This window comes from Neoarius graeffei, chromosome 14 (genome assembly GCF_027579695.1).
Source record: "Neoarius graeffei isolate fNeoGra1 chromosome 14, fNeoGra1.pri, whole genome shotgun sequence".
Lineage (NCBI taxonomy): Eukaryota > Metazoa > Chordata > Actinopteri > Siluriformes > Ariidae > Neoarius > Neoarius graeffei.
This window is the reverse complement of record NC_083582.1, coordinates 52202625-52221840: the sequence shown is the minus strand read 5'-3', so window position 1 is coordinate 52221840 and position 19216 is coordinate 52202625. Positions and strand designations below refer to the sequence as shown.

Genomic DNA, 19216 nt, shown 5'->3' with positions numbered 1-19216 from the left:
CCTGCCGAATTAGAGACACTACAGAGTTTGTGTTTTCACCACAAGAAACACGTTCTTCGTTTAGACTGAAGAAATGACCACGATGTCATATTTACACCTACGACAATACACATCAAGGAGATCATTTACGAAGCGGTTCAAGAAGAAAACCCTCACAGGAGCAGCAACAAAGAAAAAGGACATGAAAAAATAAAGAGTGAGTTATGACTGGAGAGAATGAAAGAGTTCTGTGTCACTTTTGCTCTTTTTGAGACACAATGGAGCCAGAGAACTTAGACACTACTGACTGCACGTACTGTGGAGAAACATCAAAACCAAGATAAACAAATAAAAAGCCGCGAGACGATTGCACCGCAACTGCTGAGAGGAATAAAACGGAATAAATTGGGTGTTAGTCTCACAAAGGGTGAACTGACACGCATCTGAAAATGATCTGGAGGAGGAGAATGTGAAAGGACAATGCAAAACTGCATCGAAATCAGATCCCAAGTGTTCCTAAAGTATCGCTCTCGCGCTCTCAGTGAGGCCTCGCAGAATAAACCTGATTCGGGTCGGCTTAAGTGCTCCCTGGAAGCAGTCAGCATTCCAGCAGCCAACACACACACACACACACACACACACACACACACACACACACAAGTGTTAAAATGTAAGTGTCACGTTGCATTCAGTTACAACAATAAATTATTCTTTGGGAATGTCAGATTGAAGCGTTCCCCCTCCTCCCTAACACTCGCTCACTCATTCTTGTTCTCCTCACTCCCGGACACACACTCACACACATAAACGTACACTCTTCCCACCTCTTGAGCTCTCTTGAAATCTCCCTTGACACATTACGTGGCCAGTCTGAGTGTCTATAAAGCATGCAGTAATTGTATCTAAAGCATAGGAGGCTTTCATCCAACCTAAACAATGGATTAGCGAGGGAACATGCTGTGGGACACCAGGCGATTTCAATGGACCACAAATGCCTTCGCCGTCATGTCCCTGAAGGCCAGCTTCCATACGGTGGAATTTCATAACGGGAATTTTCACAGCCACAAATTTGGTGGAAAGTGCTATTCATTTTCACTGCAATTAAATTATTGCGCAAATCTATCTGGCTTTTGTGATGGAGGGTGTCGAGTAGGGGGCTTACTAAAACAAGCATAGCACCTCCAAAAACAGCTCCCCTGCTATAAGGCCACCCAGGGAAAGCAGTGTAAATCACTCATCCTTCTCCCCCAAGTACACCTAAAACTTCCTGGAACCAGAGTGAGCGCACTCAAAGATAAATAAAGAGTGAAGTGGAAGAAGCAACAGTGATTATGTAAAGTGGAACAAAAATGGAGAACAGAAAAGGCCACTCAGGGCTCGTGAAAAACAACGAAAAAAAAGGTCCAGTATGTCAACAGTCAAGATGTGGATTATGTGCGCACGATATACGAGGGCTAATACGGCGAACTACTTGGTTAATGTTGATCATTTTTCATGTGGCACTGCACAATGATTAAACACACAAGAACCCATTTTTGTTTCACAATATTCAAAGAACAACTGCCTCATGCTAAACTGTGGGTAAAAGGGGCATTTTCTTCCTGTTCTTCATCCTTATCTTGTCCCTTCCTCTTCCTCCTCTTCTCTCTGCCACTTTCCCAAGCTCCTCTATTACAGGCCTGTGAAAAGAGGTCATGTATCAGTTTACTGAAAGTCCCTCTCTGACCACACGACCCCCCCACAGCCCGCTCAGCCCCATGTCATTCCATCACTCCGTCCCTCCCTCCCTGCTTTCCTCCCCATTCTATTCTTCCATAACGCTGCCCAACAGCTCCGCCCCCCCCCTCGCCTGCCCACAGCCCGATACTAATTGGTAAATCTGTTGAACCATAGCAGGCCAACAATAAGACACCTGGAGTTCTGTCAAAACACGTTTCTCTGTGAAACAGCCTCAAGTGCTCATACTGTACCAGCTAACTCGGCCAGCCTCTCCCTTAACACCGCAAGGTGTGTATGCATGTGTGTGTGTGTGGGAAACAAATCTGGATTATACTGTGGTATAGTGGAATGCAGTGATGCAGTGTTGCTTGAATTAGGGATGCTACCATCAAAGTTTGCCACTGGGTGAAGTCTGTAGTGTTTATGATTTTATATATATATATATATATATATATATATATATATATATATATATATATATGAGTGTGTGTGTGTGTGTGTGTTCTGTAAGCATCCTGAACGATCTCAGGTGTTATATTCGTGTGATCATTACAAGAAAATTTACTAATAAAAACATTTATTTCTGTTCAAATGAACCACAGTTCATCTTTATTCCAGGGTCTTACCACTTTGAAAAGAAATTCACATCTTTTCCTTTTTTTTTTTTCTTTTGGTGTCACTTTTAAAACTTTCCCACCTTCTATGTTCAGCTTCGCTGCTACTGTTTAAAGGTCACTAACTGTACCATGAAAATATAAAATGTGCTGAAAATAACGGACTCTCGACATACAATAGATTTAGAAATGCCGTTACTTTCACAAGGACAAATCCAAATCCTTATTAATATTTTTGTCCTAAATGTTTTCTGTCCGATAGCTAGTATAATTTTCAGGTATGAAAATGACTGTCTTAAGATTTTACACTTTCCAAACCTTCACAAGGACCCTGTAATAGCGATGCATTAGGGGTTCAGTAGTTTTAAGCGACTCTGTTATTATGAGGGAACAACAGGGGAAAGTGGTGCCTGGCCCAGGGCAGGTTAGAGGACTGAACATCTGGAAAAGGTCTATTTCATCATCATACACTGGTCAGAAATAAAGGTTCCACATGGCAGGACTATAACCGCAATCAGATTCCAAATGTGCAGCAAAATAATCACAGTATACTAATTTTTGTCCATATCATGTAGCCTGGGTGGCACGGTGGTGTAGTGGTTAGCACTGTCGCCTCACAGCAAGAAGGTCCGGGTTCGAGCCCCGTGGCCGGCGAGGGCCTTTCTGTGCGGAGTTTGCATGTTGTCCACGTGGGTTTCCTCCGGGTGCTCCGGTTTCCCCCACAGCCCAAAGACATGCAGGTTAGGTTAACTGGTGACTCTAACTTGACCGTGAGTGTGAATGGTTGTCTGTGTCTATGTGTCAGCCCTGTGATGACCTGGTGACTTGTCCAGGGTGTACCCCGCCTTTCGCCCGTAGTCAGCTGGGATAGGCTCCAGCTTGCCTGCAACCCTGTAGAACAGGATAAAGCTGCTAGAGATAATGAGATGAGATGAGATGAGATGAGATCATATAGCCTGAGTGTGTGTGACCTTGGGAGAGGAGGAGTGTGTATCCATTTAGAGGCTGGCTCACAGGAAGTCCTTGAGGAAGTTCCTTCATCAAAAATCTCATTCATGTTTTCAGGACACTCTCCAGTGTGACGGTCTTCGACAGAAAGTGAACTGTACTGTTTGTGATCCGCCGCCGTGCTGCAGTGTTGCAGTGAAATCAAGTGCAGCCGAGCTTGAAAACCTGACCCCGCCTTCGTTAAAACATGCAGTGTACACATTTGCTTGTCATTCAGCTGAACTCTCTCTTGCACACATGCAAAACAGGCATGGGCACGAACACCTATGCCAAAAATATGTGGACATGTAGATTGACATTTGGAGTTAAACAGCCTTACAAAAACAAACGATCTTCAGCACACATGCATTCACACCCACAAAGCCAGGCAACGTGTGCTGAGGAGCCACACCCCAGCCTTGTCAGACAAGTTCTGGCAGCAACATTTTACAAAACCTCAGAGCAGGGTGGGGGTGGGGGAAGAAACGGAAATCTGACTATTCACCCAGCATAAGACCTCTTCAAAGGTTGAGTCCATTATTACCTACACGCAGCATGGCAATCAATGAGCAATTGATCAGTGGAGCAATACAAACAGCTATGCCCTCGACGACTCGGTGACGTGACAAGCTCTTTCCACAATGCCGCAGCTCTCTTCTCAAGGCTAAATGTAAGAAGATGAGCTAAACGATTTCAGTCCCCTGACCTCCGCACCAATGTTGTGTTTGGCAGACCAAGGCTACTCATTGTACGGCACCCTTCTGAGCTCCCCCCAACTATTTGCGCCCACTAAGGAGGGTCAAGGCGTGAACAAGACACGCGGCAGCCCCGTATCATGCCAGTCCGTGCCTGGCGAATGCTGCCAAACAACTCTCTTTCCCTTTCACACACACTCACTGCTTTCCTCTTAATAGATCGTTTCTCTGCCAGTGGACAAGAGGACAATTAAGGCAGATAGACTGCGGCCTTGTCTCGTACAAACATCCTTAACCTCGACCCGCATGACACGTCGCTGCACATGCATGCGCATAAACACGACCCACTCTGCTTCCTCACTCATACGCTGGCATACGTTCAAGCCCAGATGCCAGAACTGAAAAGCAACCTCTTCATGCCAGCTGCTTCAGGAGAAAGCAAAAGAAAGAGAAATAATCGCCATCATTCCGGAAGATGAGAGAAAAAATAATTTCCATGACACGAATGCGGCTCGCTAGCAAGAGTGCTCACAAAGATGATGCTCGGAAGACGGCGATGCTGTGAGGAGAACGCCTGGAGGGACTGAACGTTTTCAAAGTCCCACGACAGATCGAGCTCAAGTTGAGTACCAAACGTGGCACTTATGAATGCACAGTGATACTGAAAGGAGCAGCTTCTCTCTGATGTACCTGTCCACAACACTGCATAAGAGCTTGGAGTTTTTTTCCTCAGCATCAGGATTATACGTACGGAATGAGGCTGTGAGAAATGGCTAGCAAGATAAAATTTTTAGCTCGTATCTTCGGTTATTATTGACATTTTGATTATAAAATGGCCATTTATTTAGATATAGTTCCAACTATAAGATGCGTGGAATTCAAAAATCCAAGTTGGGAAAATCGCAACTCTGCACTTTGAAGAAGACGGATGTCACAAGTCACATGATCGTTCCACAATAAACACTCTTTCACATGAGCCTAAAACAAACCACTGGCATCCTTTTTCACCATCATCCCCCTATTTCCTATGTCTGAGGTCACACTTAGGTCCACATCTATTCATTTTACACAGCAGGGCACACACACTTTACTACACACACGCACATACGTGCCATAAGAGCAGGCAGGCATTTCCTGACTGTGAGGCTGTAAACCCGAGTGCATCCTCGCTGCATGAAGCATGTGGATGGCCAGCCAGTGTAAACTAGAGGGGTGTGTTATGAGAGTACCACAGCGCTAACATGGTCGACAGGGGCTTCCTGACAAATCATGAAAGGTTAGAAGTGGGACAGCAGAAAAAAGGACGAGAACCAGAAAGGAGGATTGAGGTAAATATTTCATAGAACACCTCAGAAAAATGCTGATGCTCAACACAGGCGTCAGAACTCAATACAAACAGAAACTCCAAGCAGGCTTTCCTTATCCTGAGTTTAACCGATCATGTGACTCATGTCGAGTTCAGGGCAGGATGTTGTTGAACAAACCCACACAACCACACACCCACACACACAGGATCATCATGTTCCTTACACAATACAATGGGTGTCCTGAGTGAGTGCTGAGAGCAGGTTAACGAAGATGGGAAGGTTTAAAAGCATTCAGGCTGATAACCTTGTCACTGTTTGCCCTCAGCAAAGAGCCAGTTTCCCATTGGTCTCTTTATCACAGCACAAACTACTGCTACGTTTGGCATGAGAAAATAAAAGTTGTGCAAGTTACATTACATTACAGGCATTTAGCAGACGCTCTTATCTAGAACCACATAAAACATACCCCAGAGCAGCCTGGGGTTAGATACCTTGCTCAAGGGCACTTCAGCCATTCCTGCTGGTCCAGGGACTCAAACTGGCAACCTTTTGGTCCCAAAGCTGCTTCTCTAACCGTTAGGCCATGGCTTCCCCTATGGACCCTTTTCACGTGACGTCACGACAAACGCGGCCGCCATTTTGGACGTGTACTACCAGTAGTTTACCACAGCCAACATTGAGGAACGGCAGCAAAGAAAGTGTTTATTTTCAGCAAGACTTCCATCATGCCACTATGTTGTTGTGCACCTGGATGTAGTAACCATCAACAAACAAGGCAAGGGTTATCATTTTATCGGATCCCGGTAGATGCTGACCGACGGAGAAGATGGATAGCGGCATACCAACGCTTGTGTAGTGACCACTTTGTTGGAGGTAAGACGAATAAAATTAGCCAGAAAAGGCATTACATTGCTGTTCACATTCCATTCTAGTTTACTGTAATTATGATCTGGCAGCTATTTACACCAGATCCAGTGTAAATAGCTGCCGGAGCCAACGTCCGAGGTTCCGGAGCGCGCTCGCTCGCGGCCCGGCCGGAGCCAGCGCGCGCGCTCCGGAACCTCGGACGTTGGCTCCGGCAGCTATTTACACTGGATCCGGTGTAAATAGCTGCCAGATCATAATTACAGTAAACTAGTAAATACAGTTTTCTGCATCTCGCTCCTTTTTCTTTTATGTTTGTCGCCTTCCTCGCATTCAAACCGATTTGAGCCGAAGTCCACTACATGTCCAAAATGGCGGTCGCGTTTACGAAGGTCATGTGACTGAAAAGGGTCTATACCTAAGTACCTGTGCTTACAATTAGTACTAACAAGAACTAATCCTACTTAGGAGCGGAGCTCACAATATGCAACAGTGCATTATCTCATCTCATCTCATTATCTCTAGCTGCTTTATCCTGTCCTACAGGGTCGCAGGCAAGCTGGAGCCTATCCCAGCTGGAGAAAGGCGGGGTACACCCTGGACAAGTCGCCAGGTCATCACAGGGCTGACACATAGACACAGACAACCATTCACACTCACACCTACGGTCAATTTAGAGTCACCAGTTAACCTAACCTGCATGTCTTTGGACTGTGGGGGAAACCGGAGCACCCGAAGGAAACCCACGTGGACAACATGCAAACTCCACACAGAAAGGCTCTCGCCGGCCACGGGGCTCGAACCTGAGCCTTCTTGCTGTGAGGCGACGGTGCTAACCACTACTAGCCTGGCTAACACGACTTCAAAGCTCTCCGAGCTTTTGGTCTGGCCAAGCTATTAAGCCAAACCGTTTCCCAGAGCCCGTGGTTGACCCGCCTCCCTGAAATGCCTCAGTTTGCTACTGGTCGAAGCCAGAAAAGGCTGTGACGAAGCTTAAACCAATCACATCACTCTTTCCTCTGACGTATGTGACACGACGGGGCTAACTGGTAGATTAAACTCTTACCGAAGCCGGTCAGGAGCAAGGCGAAAACGTCCTTCCTTTCAATAAATACCTCCAGGGCTGCTCTTTGCTCCGTTTTCAATGAGAACTTCCCGTTGAATGCTTTCAATACAGCATCTACCGCTGTGTTAAAGGCTTGCCGCTGCTCCATGTTCGTGATGTGAATGAAGCGCTTCCGGCATAGATTCTGTAAACAATCTATGGCTTCCGGTCGCAGTTCTACTACGTCACTGCCTTGAACACGCCTCTACCCAGGGCCGTCGGAGATGCTCAAAGTTGATTGGTTCCCGATTTTTCGGGAGCTTGGAAGAGCTGTAGATAGCCTGCCTGGCCAGACTAAGCTCGGAACAGACCCTCGTGTTGCGTCACGCTTAGGATGGGCGGGCCCAGGCTAAACCACTACACCACCATGCCGCCGCAACAGTACATTAAAAATAAATAAACAAACACATGTATTGTTGTAGTTATTGGTTTTGTTTGAGATAGCCAAAGGGATTTGATGCTATTGTATATCCCAGCCAGGCGTGTCTTGTTCTTCTTCAGCGAGGGGCTCCTTCAGTAACTTTCTTTCACCCAATATAAGCTGGTTAACCAGACAGCAGATGAACAAATGTACATTTAAATCTTAATCCGAGCACTACCAGTTGGTATCATTGTTCACTGCAAAGATGATACAGTTACTCCTTTTGTAATTACCGTGACCGTTCTACTGAGCCCTAAAACTGGTGAAAAATTAACAAGAACTAAAAGTTCTGTCAGGCAGCTTTATGATTTGATTGTTCAGGAGAAAAACTTGCCATGTTGTGTCTGGATGAGAAAGTGTGTGATGGGGGTTGGGTGGCTTACAGGAACAATTCTGACCACATTCACATTACATACACACACACACACACAGGCTGTGGCTAAACATGATAGCCTGTGGTCCTGCTCACGTGGAGCAGTGATAAGAAGATGAAGTGACCATGAGTTTTAAACAACTCTGTGAGTTTAGGACAGGAAAGGCCTTGGAAAAGCTGCAGGCAAAATGCCAATCGTGTGCACACCATCAAAAGAGACAGAACACTGTGCACAGTACAGCTCTGTGAGAAAGACAGCGAGAGAGCTAGTATGTGTGCATGCGTGTGTGTGAGTGTGTGTGTGTGTGTGTGTGTGAGAGAGAGAGAGAGAGAGAGAGAGAATGCATTGAAGTTCAGTCTGAAGTCTCTGACACTGGGGTGCTCATTATCAGTGAGGGGGCTGGGATTTCCCAGCAGGCCCCTGGCCCTCCCAGCTATTGTCCACCCAGTCCAGGTGCACTACCATTCACGCACAAAAAATATCGAGCAAATTACCAGGCAAAACTCCTGCCCGTGCACCATCCTGACACAGCCTGCTCGGTCTCACACTCTCAGTGGGAAGCTGGGAAGATGCCGTGCATTGAGGGATTTTTCTTGAAATATTCGACCCGATATAAATCAAATGGCTGGATTCAAAGAAACCTGGGAGTCTATATTGAGAAAGAGTTCATCATGGTGATCGCTGGTGCTAAAGACTGCACAGTATTCGGTGGTACAGAATGCGGAGTTTCAGGTGGGAGGTCCCGCTCTGTACAAACCGCTCACATTCCATTACTTCCTCACTACTAATTACCATACACTCGGAGCTGGCACAAAACAGAGCTCTTCCCCCAGTGCTCCCCCTCCTTCGCTCTCCCCTTTCTCTGCATCTCTGCAGTTCCCGCGTTTTACACACACACACACACACACACACACACACACACACACACACACACACACACACTATTACTTTGTTGGATATTTACATTGACTTGTGTGTTAATGATCCCAAATCCGAATGCTTACACACTATTTTTTTTTTTTTTAGTAAGTAGAAGCTACTTTTAAAAAAAAATAAATCTCACAATTGCATGCGGTCCTCACAAAAGGCAAAAATCCTACACACACTCAGCAGTGGAGCCCGGTGGGGAAATAGTTAACACTCCAGCCGTCCCCTGTTGCCAGTGAAAGCCCCGAACACAATGGAGACATTGTCCAGTCTCAACAAGACCCAGAGGGAAGGGTGTGTGTGTGTGTGTGTGTGTGTGTGTGTGTGTGTGTGTGTGTGTGTGTGTGTGTGTGTTTATTTCTGCATCACTTTCCAAGCAGTTATTTAAAAAAAAAAAAAAAAACTTGAAAAAAGTTTGAACACCACAGAAGTCACTACTTCAGAAAGTATTCTCTCATTCCTGCCTTCGTAACACTTGAAATAAACTCCACACTCCGATGTCAATCTCACACTATGGCACCTGTCTGCACATTTCAATCACAAAGTGCGTCTGACTGATCAGTTGATCTGATTTCAGTCATGAACCTGGCTCCTGTGGTATGAATGAAACGCTCAGTCACATGATGGGAACACAGTGGTGGCTGCAGGAGCAGCAGTGGACAGCTGTGCGCGCAGGCAGACAGAGAATGCAGGAAAGTGAGCCTGGAACGAATGGCCAATCTGTCACAGCTGTGGGGAAATATCCCATCTCACCCTGCCCCCCAAAAAGGTTTCCCTTACACCACAGTGAACTGACGTCACGCAAACGAGTGTGTATGTGTGTAGACGAGAGACAGTTCAGGACTTCAGCAAGCAATGCATTACTAATCACTGCATATGTGTGGATCTGGGGATGTGTTCTGAATTAAGGACATGTGTATAGGTCATTTCTCAACAATTCCAGATAGTTTACTGCATTTGAACCACCAAGTATTCAAGTCTTTTCAGCTGTTCGATGTGTTGTTCTCTCACCTCTGCTACATACTGCACACTGTTGCCCCTTTTCCACCAAAGCAGTTCCAGGGTTGGTTCGGGGCCAGTGCTTAGTTTGGAACCGGGTTTTCTGTTTCCACTGACAAAGAACTGGCTCTGGGGCCAGAAAAACCGGTTCCAGGCTAGCACCAACTCTCTGCTGGGCCAGAGGAAAGAACCGTTTACGTCAGCAGGGGGGCGGAGTTGTTAAGCCCAGGGGGCATTGTGGCTCAGGTGGCTAAGGTGTCAAACCATAAATCCGGGGACCCGGGTTCGATTCCGACCCGAGGTAATTTCCCGATCCGTCTCTCTCTCGCGCTCATTTCCTGTCCTGTCTCTACACTGTCCTATCCAATAAAGGTGAAAAAAAAAAAGTTGTTAAGACCAATAACAAGACCGTGAAAGATCGCCATTTTTAAGCGACGAGAAGCAGCAGCTGTACAAACACCAAGTCATCCATTATTATTATTGTTGTTGTTGCTGCTGCTGCTTCTTCCGTGTTGTTTTTGCTTCGATATTCGCGCCAAGGTTTATGCAAACGTAGCGACGTAACTGACTTATGCAGCGACGTAATGACGTATACAACGACGTAACTGACGTATACAGCGACATAATGACGTGGCTTCCCTTAGCACCGCGAGCTATGGAAAAGCAAACTGGTTCTTAGCTGGCTCGCAAGTTGAACGTGTTGTGAACCAGCACCAGCACTGGCCCCGAACCAGCCCTGGAACTGACTTGGTGGAAAAGGGGTATGTGTAAAAGACTTATTTGAGTCTGGCTGGTGCCCCAATGCTTCTGTGACCAACTTGGAGTGTGGGCTCAGGTTACTGTCTATGTAGTATTTCCTGTGTGTTTCCTCTGGCTTTTCCAGTTTCCTCCAATCTTCTAAAACGTGCTGGTAGGTGGACTGGCTTTGCTTAATTGCTCCTATGTGTGAATGTGTGCAGGGTGCACTGGTAACCATCGTGCTCAGCATTCCAGGGATAGGATTCAAATCCGTCACAACCCTGACCAGGATAATGAGCTTAATGAATAAATGAATGAATGAAAAGTTCTTCATGCACTTACTGACTTGTCATAATTAATCAGTGCTGCCTCTTGACGTACTTGAGTGACATGAATGCATGCTACGTAACTGTAGGTTAAAGCTTTGCAATACTTTAAGGATACTTCACACATGGAAGTGCATGTCTATAACGGCAGTGCAAGAACTCAAGCCTAGTGCAAACAAAGAGATAATACACATTTGAGTCTGGCTGGTGCCCCAATGCTTCTGTGACCAACTTGGAGTGTGGGCTCAGGTTACTTCGTGTGCACGTGACGTCATGCTTATTTTCCAAACTGGAAGTCCACCATGTTGGATGATAACAACAACCAAGACAGCGGCACTTCACGTGTGAGATGCTGCAACACTTCGTGATTTGCTTTTGATTTCTTTGCCTTTGAAGAAAGACAATGCCTACTTTGTGTGCGGGATATAATTGCGGTAATAATGCTACTTGTGACAAAGAGAAACGGTTCTTCGCAATTCCCAGAATAATTAAAAACAGTGACAAAACAGATGAAGAACTGTCCAGAGGACGCTGTGCGCTGTGGTTCAAAAACATACATCGTAAAGACTTAACTGAGAAAAAAGTTAATTACACCCATGTGTGTGGTGACCACTTTATGTCTGGTAAGAGTTCATTGCGAATTAAAGCTATGTTTCCTGCTGATTAAATTGAGCTTTTGAGCGGTGTTTCCCGAGATCATTGAGAGTGGTTTACACGAGCATGAACAAGCACCCTGTAAGCTTTTAACTGTTTGCTGAGAAGACTACCAGACCAGCCAGACACAAAGAAATTGTAGGCATCTAGTCTCTTATAAGCTTTAATTTGTGCGTTGGTTGTCCACGAGGTATGCAGAACGAGATAGTTCACAATATCAGGGTATTCATTCGCTGGTAATGAGGCTAAATCCTTCGTATAATTGGACGGCTTTAACATATATGGGTCAAAGCCACAAATTTCAACTTTTTCTCTGAACCTTGACTTGGCAGAAGACTGCAGAGAATCATATTTTGAGAAAGTCGGAGATGCATCACAGTTATTGTTCGCACAAGCCAGCATTTTGGATTTGTATATCATCCAACATAGGGTGGCATGGTTGTGTAGTGGTTAGCACGGTCACCTCACAGCAAGAAGGTTCTGGGTTCGAGCCCAGTGGCCGACGGGGACCTTTCTGTGTTGAGTTTGCATGTTCTTCCCGTGTCTGTGTGAGTTTCCCCCACAGTCCAAAGACATGCAGGTTAGGCTAATTGGTGGCTCTAAATTGAGTGTGAATTGTTGTTTGTCTTTATGTGTCAGCCCTGCGATGATTTAGCAGCTTGTCCAGAGTGTACCCCGCCTCTCGCCCACAGTCAGCTGGGATAAGCTCCAGCTTGCCCACGACCCTGCACAGGATAAGCGGTTACGGATAATGGATGGGTGGATATCATCCAACATGGCAGCGGATGCATACAGTGGTGCTTGAAAGTTTGTGAACCCTTTAGAATTTTCTATATTTCTGCATAAATATGACCTAAAACATCATCAGGTTTTAATAATAAGAACCTTTATTCATCACATGCACACTTCAAGCACAGTGAAATTCATCCTCGGCATTTAACCCATCTGAAGCAGTGAACACATACACTCAGAGCAGTGGGCAGCCACACCAGAGCGCCCAGGTACCTTACTCAAGGGCACCTCAGCCCAAGGCTGCCCCACGTCAACCTAACTGCATGTCTTTGAATTGTGGGGGAAACCGGAGCACCCGGAGGAAACCCACGCAGACACGGGGAGAACATGCAAACTCCACACAGAAAGGCCCTCGCCGGCCGCTGGGTTCAAACCCGGAACCTTCTTGCTGTGAGGCAAGCGTGCTAACCACTACACCACCGTGCCCCCCACAAGTGCTAAAAGTAGATAAAGAGAACCCAGTTAAACAAATGAGACAAATATTATACTTGGTCATTTATGTATTGAGGAAAATGAACCAATATTACATATCTGTGAGTGGCAAAAGTATGTGAACCTTTGCTTTCAGTATAGAAAGTAGAAACTAAACGTTTCTGGTAACTGTTGATCAGTCTTGCACATCGGCTTGGAGGAATTTTAGTCCATTCCTCCATACAGAACAGCTTCAACTCTGGGATGTTGGTGGGTTTCCTCACATGAACTGCTCACTTCAGGTCCTTCCACAACATTTCAAATGGATTAAGGTCAGGACTTTGACTTGGCCATTCCAAAACATTAACTTTATTCTTCTTTAACCATTCTTTGGTAGAACGACTTGTGTGCTTAGGGTCGTTGTCTTGCTGAATGACCCACCTCTGGAGATTCAGCTCATGGACAGATGTCCTGACATTTTCCTTTAGAATTCGCTGGTATAATTCAGAATTCATTGTTCCATCAATGATGGCAAGCCATCATGGCCCAGATGCAGCAAAACAGGCCCAAACCATGATACTACCACCACCATGTTTCACAGATGGGATAAGGTTCTTATGCTGGAATGCAGTGTTTTCCTTTCTCCAAACATAACGCTTCTCATTTAAACCAAAAAGTTCTATTTTGGTCTCATCCATCCACAAAACATTTTTCCAATAGCCTTCAAACTCTTTAGAGATGGTTTTGTCCACGTGATCTTTAGCAAACTGCAGACGAGCAGCAATGCTCTTTTTGGAGAGCAGTGGCTTTCTCCTTGCAACCCTGCCATGCACATCATTCAGTGCTCTCCTGATGGTGGACTCATGAACATTAACATTAGCCAATGTGAGAGAGGCCTTCAGTTGCTTGGAAGTTACCCTGGGGTCCTTTGTGACCTCGCCGACTATTACACGCCTTGCTCTTGGAGTGATCTTTGTTGGTCGCCCACTCCTGGGGAGGGTAACGATGGTCTTGAATTTCATCCATTTGTACACAATCTGTCTGACTGTGGATTGGTGGAGTCCAAACTCTTTAGAGATGGTTTTGTAACCTTTTCCAGCCTGATGAGCATCAACAACGCTTTTTCTGAGGTCCTCAGAAATCTTTGTTCGTGCCATGATACACTTCCACAAACATGTGTTGTGAAGATCAGACTTTGATAGATCCCTGTTCTTTAAATAAAACAGGGTGCCCACTCACACCTGATTGTCATCCCATTGATTGAAAACAGCTGACTCTAATTTCACCTTCAAATTAACTGATAATCCTAGAGGTTCACATACTTTTGCCACTCACAGATATGTAATATTGGATCCATCCATCCATTATCTGCAGCTACTTATCCTGTTCTACAGGGTTGCAGGCAAGCTGGAGCCTATCCCAGCTGACTATGGGTGAGAGGCGGGGTACACCCTGGACAAGTCGCCAGGTCATCGCAGGGCTGACACATAGAGACAAACAACCATTCACACTCACATTCACACCTACAGTCAATTTAGAGCCACCAATTAGCCTAACCTGCATGTCTTTGGACTGTGGGGGAAACCCACATGGACAGCATGCAAACTCCACACAGAAAGACCCTCGTCGGCAGCTGGGCTCGAACCCAGGACCTTCTTGCTGTGAGGTGACAGTGCTAACCACTACACCACTGTGCCGTCCCCTAATATTGGATCATTTTCCTCAATAACCAAGTATAATATTTTTGTCTCATTTGTTTAACTGGGTTCTCTTTATCTACTTTTAGGACTTGTGTGAACGCCTGATGCTGTTTTAGGTCGTATTTATGCAGAAATATAGAAAATTCTAAAGGGTTCACAAACTTTCAAGCACCACAGTAGGTCACACTATTTTGTCATGTAGTTGCACATGAAGAGTTGTATGAGGCTCAGATGCAGCCTGTTGGGATTTAACCCATTAAAAACACAGAACCACATATCTCTTATACCCGTTTTCCACCAAATCAGTTCCAGGGCTGGTTCGGGGCCAGTGCTGGTGCTGGTTCACAACTCGTTCAACTTGCGAGCCAGCTGAGAACCAGTTTGCTTTTCCATAGCTCGGGGTGCTAAGGGGAGCCACGTCATTACGTCGCTGTATACGTCAGTTACGTCGCTGCGTTTGCATAAACCTTGGCGCAAATATCGAAGCAACAGCAACACGGAGAAGAAGAAGCAGCAACAACAACAATAATGGATGACTTCGCGTTTGTACAGCTGCTGCTTCTCGACGCTTAAAAATGGCGACCTTTCACGGTCTTGCGATTGTTGTTGGTCTTAACACACACACCCCCCGCTGGCGTAAGCGGTTCTTTCCTCTGGCCCAGCAAAGAGCTGGTGCTAGCCTGGAACCGGTTTTTTCTGGCCCCAGAGCCAGTTCTTTGTCAGTGGAAACAGAAAACTAAGCACTGGCCCCAAACCAGCCCTGGAACTGCTTTGGTGGAAAAGGGGCATCAGTGGACTGAGAGGGCTGCGTGGTCCCAGAACACATCCTGATGACTCCACAGCCAGAATGAAGAGACAGAGTGTGTCACTCTCCTGTCCTAACCTCCTCTTTAACACTCTCAATCACCTGGTCAAGCCTATTCTCTCTTGTTTCTCTCATTATACTTACTCATTATACTCTCACTATACTTTCTCGTTTCCTTCTCTCTCACACATGCATGTTTGTGCCTCTCTATCTCTCTGTGTCTCTCCAGCTGATTGGAAGATCACTTGAACTTCGGCTCCTGCCCCTTATCTCCTGTCTATCGGCATTCCCTTATCAGGCAACAGCAGACAGACCAACCTGGCAACCTTGGGTCAAGGATGCCAGGAGTTATTCTGATTTGACAGCAGAAGAAAAAAAAAACCTCTGTACTGTTTACACATTTTGGAACTAGATTGATAAGATGATCACATACTGGGACAAATCAGAAAAAATATATATACCATTTATACACTGGATTGGCCATTTCAGGCCTGAATGCATTCACCTGTCTCAGACAATAGCATGTGGTCTGAGTAAAGTTCATCACTGGCATGACGCAAACAAAGTATATGGTATCGGAGTAAGAAGAGAGGTAAAAAAGACAAGGGAAGAAGAGAGGAAACGAGGAGAAAACAAGGAACGATTATTTCAGGTAAACTGCACATCTGGGTCGCTCATTTACACTTGCGAAATCACTAAGTCCATACTGACAGTTTCCGAGTTCAACAAGCCAGGCTTGATCAAACAAAAAATCAATACCTAATTGCAACTAATAAATAAACAAATCAAGAACATGATTAAATGAAGATGGAATACAGAGTAAAGCTGTTCACTGGAGACAGCTTTAAAACTCTGCTCGAAGGCAATAAAAAAGCATTACACTGTGTTGATAAGTATTTACAGCCTTACCAGACAGGCAGGGATTATAGTCAAGCATAGCATTTACCTGAAACTGCTCTTAAATGCCTCCTGCAGTTTTAATAATGTCGAGAGGAAGAAGTGCGTATTTTCTCTGTCCCCTTTTAAAAAAGCAGAAAGCAGCCTCGTAAACCTGCCCATATGCTCCCAGAATAGCCCAGTACCTTTACAGAGTGAAGATCTCACTGGCTGTTCAGTTCATCAAAATGCTGCCATCGCCAACTCTTTGGTGCTAAACTTAACTTTTGACAGCTCTCTGTTTCAAATAAACACAGCGTGGCAGGGAGCTATTCTTATCTCAGTTCTGCCAAGATGCACTGAAGTCGAAGACGTTATGTGCACTGTGTGTTCACTTTGGGAAGGAATGGAAGCTTTGCGCCATTAAATAATGGGACCCGAGTCACCCACAACAAACTCTGAAAGTGTCAAGAAGTTTTGCACTCACAAACTGAAAGCTGTACTTTTTTGGCAAAAATGGCAAATTACTGAAAACCTATTTAACAAGTAAATAATGGATACTCTAACGGTAAAAATGCAAGGCCAGTTACTGTAGTTATGGTGTCCGTGACCCTGATGATGAGCACTCTTAATTGACTTTACTGATCCATGGCTGACCCTACAATCCAGATGGGACAAACCAAAGGGCTGTAAATTCAAATAATGTTCTCAGCTTTACACTGGAGTGAACAGAACAGTTGGTCTACTGACGGACACCATGAGGTAAAGTTACACACTTCCATTATATCAGTGCACTGATATGTCTAGCCTTGGTGTTACTGATGATTGTTGAATGTGTGAAGAGTTTGTGGTTTATTGACTGGCTATAGAGTCAATGGAAGCTGTAGAATAAAAACTTGCAGATATTTATCTAACTGTTGTCTTTACCTCATGGTCTGGCCATTAATTAACCAGTTCCATATGAGAGCTCTGGGAGAATGTGCTTATAGCACTGTCCATGTTACTCTTAAGGCCAATTTATGCTGACAACGCAGTCCTCGCAGATGGTGTCGCAGACAGCGTCTGCGTAGCCCCCCCACCTTCGCAGACGCTCTGCGCGCACCTCCCAAAAATTGTGACCACCGCAGAAGCCTCGCAGACAGCGTCACAGACAAGAGAGCTCTGATTGGTCCATTCTACATCCGCTGTACACGCACTTCCGCTTCCCTACTTTCCCGGTTTGGTTTGTTTTCACGACCGCCATTTTTAAAAACACGAGCGAAGATGGAGCAGCACGAAGAGCGGTTGATCGAGGAAGTGAGGAAGTACGGACATCTATACGACTCCAGTTCTAGTCATTATAAGTAACCGGAGGATAAACACTCCACTAACCACACCCACCAACTACTCCTAGCGATTTCGCGACTTCGCGCCCCCTTGCGTTGTGGCAGTGAATAACATCGCGCACGCCTATTACTCCCCGCTCAACGATAAATTACAACTGTCTGCGAAAAGCTACCTGCGAAAGCCTTGTCGCAAGAGCATGCAGAGGCCCTTAGTCCCATGTAGTTGCTTCTGTTCGGTTTTTTTTTTATGTACGTACACTTCTTCAAAGGTGTACTTCAAGACCCATTCATGATACTGTGGCTGAAATGTTTTAATGTCTATTCACATTTCACTGTACACACCCTGTACGTTTTTTACTGGATATCCATGTGGCAGGGTTTTACAGTGTGAGAGTTTTACTTTTTAATTTGCAATTATAAAATATATTACGTTGAGGTAAATATAAATGCACTCATGTTTGCAAGAGAAACAAATGTAGGCTAGTAGTAGGAAATCAGCAACAAGAGAAAATACGGTGTCTAGCTTACGGTGTGTCATGTTTTGCCACTACAAACCACGAATAACGGCATATGCCAAGGATATGCTGTGAAGAATAGCAGAGTTCTAACTAGGCCTTTTCAGCGTATCGGGCCGATACGCAACGTTTCCTTACCGCTATGCCCACAATATTGCCGACACGCCTGTAAAAGTTGCTGCTAAACTAATGAAAAGACGTGTCAATCTTGAAAATGTGGTCTTTTGTTTAATTTTATCTTGTTATCCCACGAGGCGGCGATGGTGCGCCGCTATGCGAATGTTCTACATTCAGACATACTCCCCGTCAATTTTTTTTATGACGCAACACGGTGCACCGAAACTGTCGGAGTAACGGTCAGTAGGGGAAGGTATGATATGAGTTAGATCTGGATAGTCATGTATTGTAACTGAACGGCTGAAGCTGAAAATAAAGCTGACACTTGGTGAACATCAACTGGTTGTTTTATTCTTATTCCACAAATATGTCACTAATATAGTTGGATATTAATTATACTTTTTAGTCTTCAATCAAAAACAATCACAGCAATTTTTTGCAAAAAAAAAAACCCAACCAAACAAACACAATATTACCAAAAAAGACTGACTTTCAGGGAGGCCTGCAAATGCACTAAAATGCATCTCCAAGCATGTAGAACCTGTGAGCTTTCAGGGGCCTAAAGCAGCTCCTGAACCCCCGGCCATTATGACTGGTGCCACTATGCTGATATTTTGGTCTAGTTACAACCCTGGAAGAGAATTGTGAAGCTTGAAGTTTGGCTAGTTATTTTGGCTAACATTAGTAAGCACCAAAGGCGATGGAAAGGTATTTCTCTGTCCCCAAAATGATTCCTCAGAAAGCCAACGTTGCAGCATGTCGTCCACTGAAAAAGGCCTCCAACAGAATACAATGACACTAAATCGGAAACTCAAGTAGGAGAATTATGAGTTCCCAATTATAACTGTAACATTTACTCTTTTTTCTATATTAACCTCCTAGGGCTTAGCGGTCACATGCGTGGACAGCACTTTTTAGAAATTCGGAACAAGAATCCACATATGTGGACATACTTTTTCTCTAAAA

The 19216-nt window shown here is 45.1% G+C and overlaps 1 protein-coding gene across 12 annotated transcripts in view; it reads right to left on the bottom strand.

The window, feature by feature from the left end:
- Window positions 1-19216, bottom strand: part of tcf7l2 (transcription factor 7 like 2) — a 119999-nt gene that overhangs the window by 49454 nt on the left and 51329 nt on the right. The window lies entirely within an intron of this gene.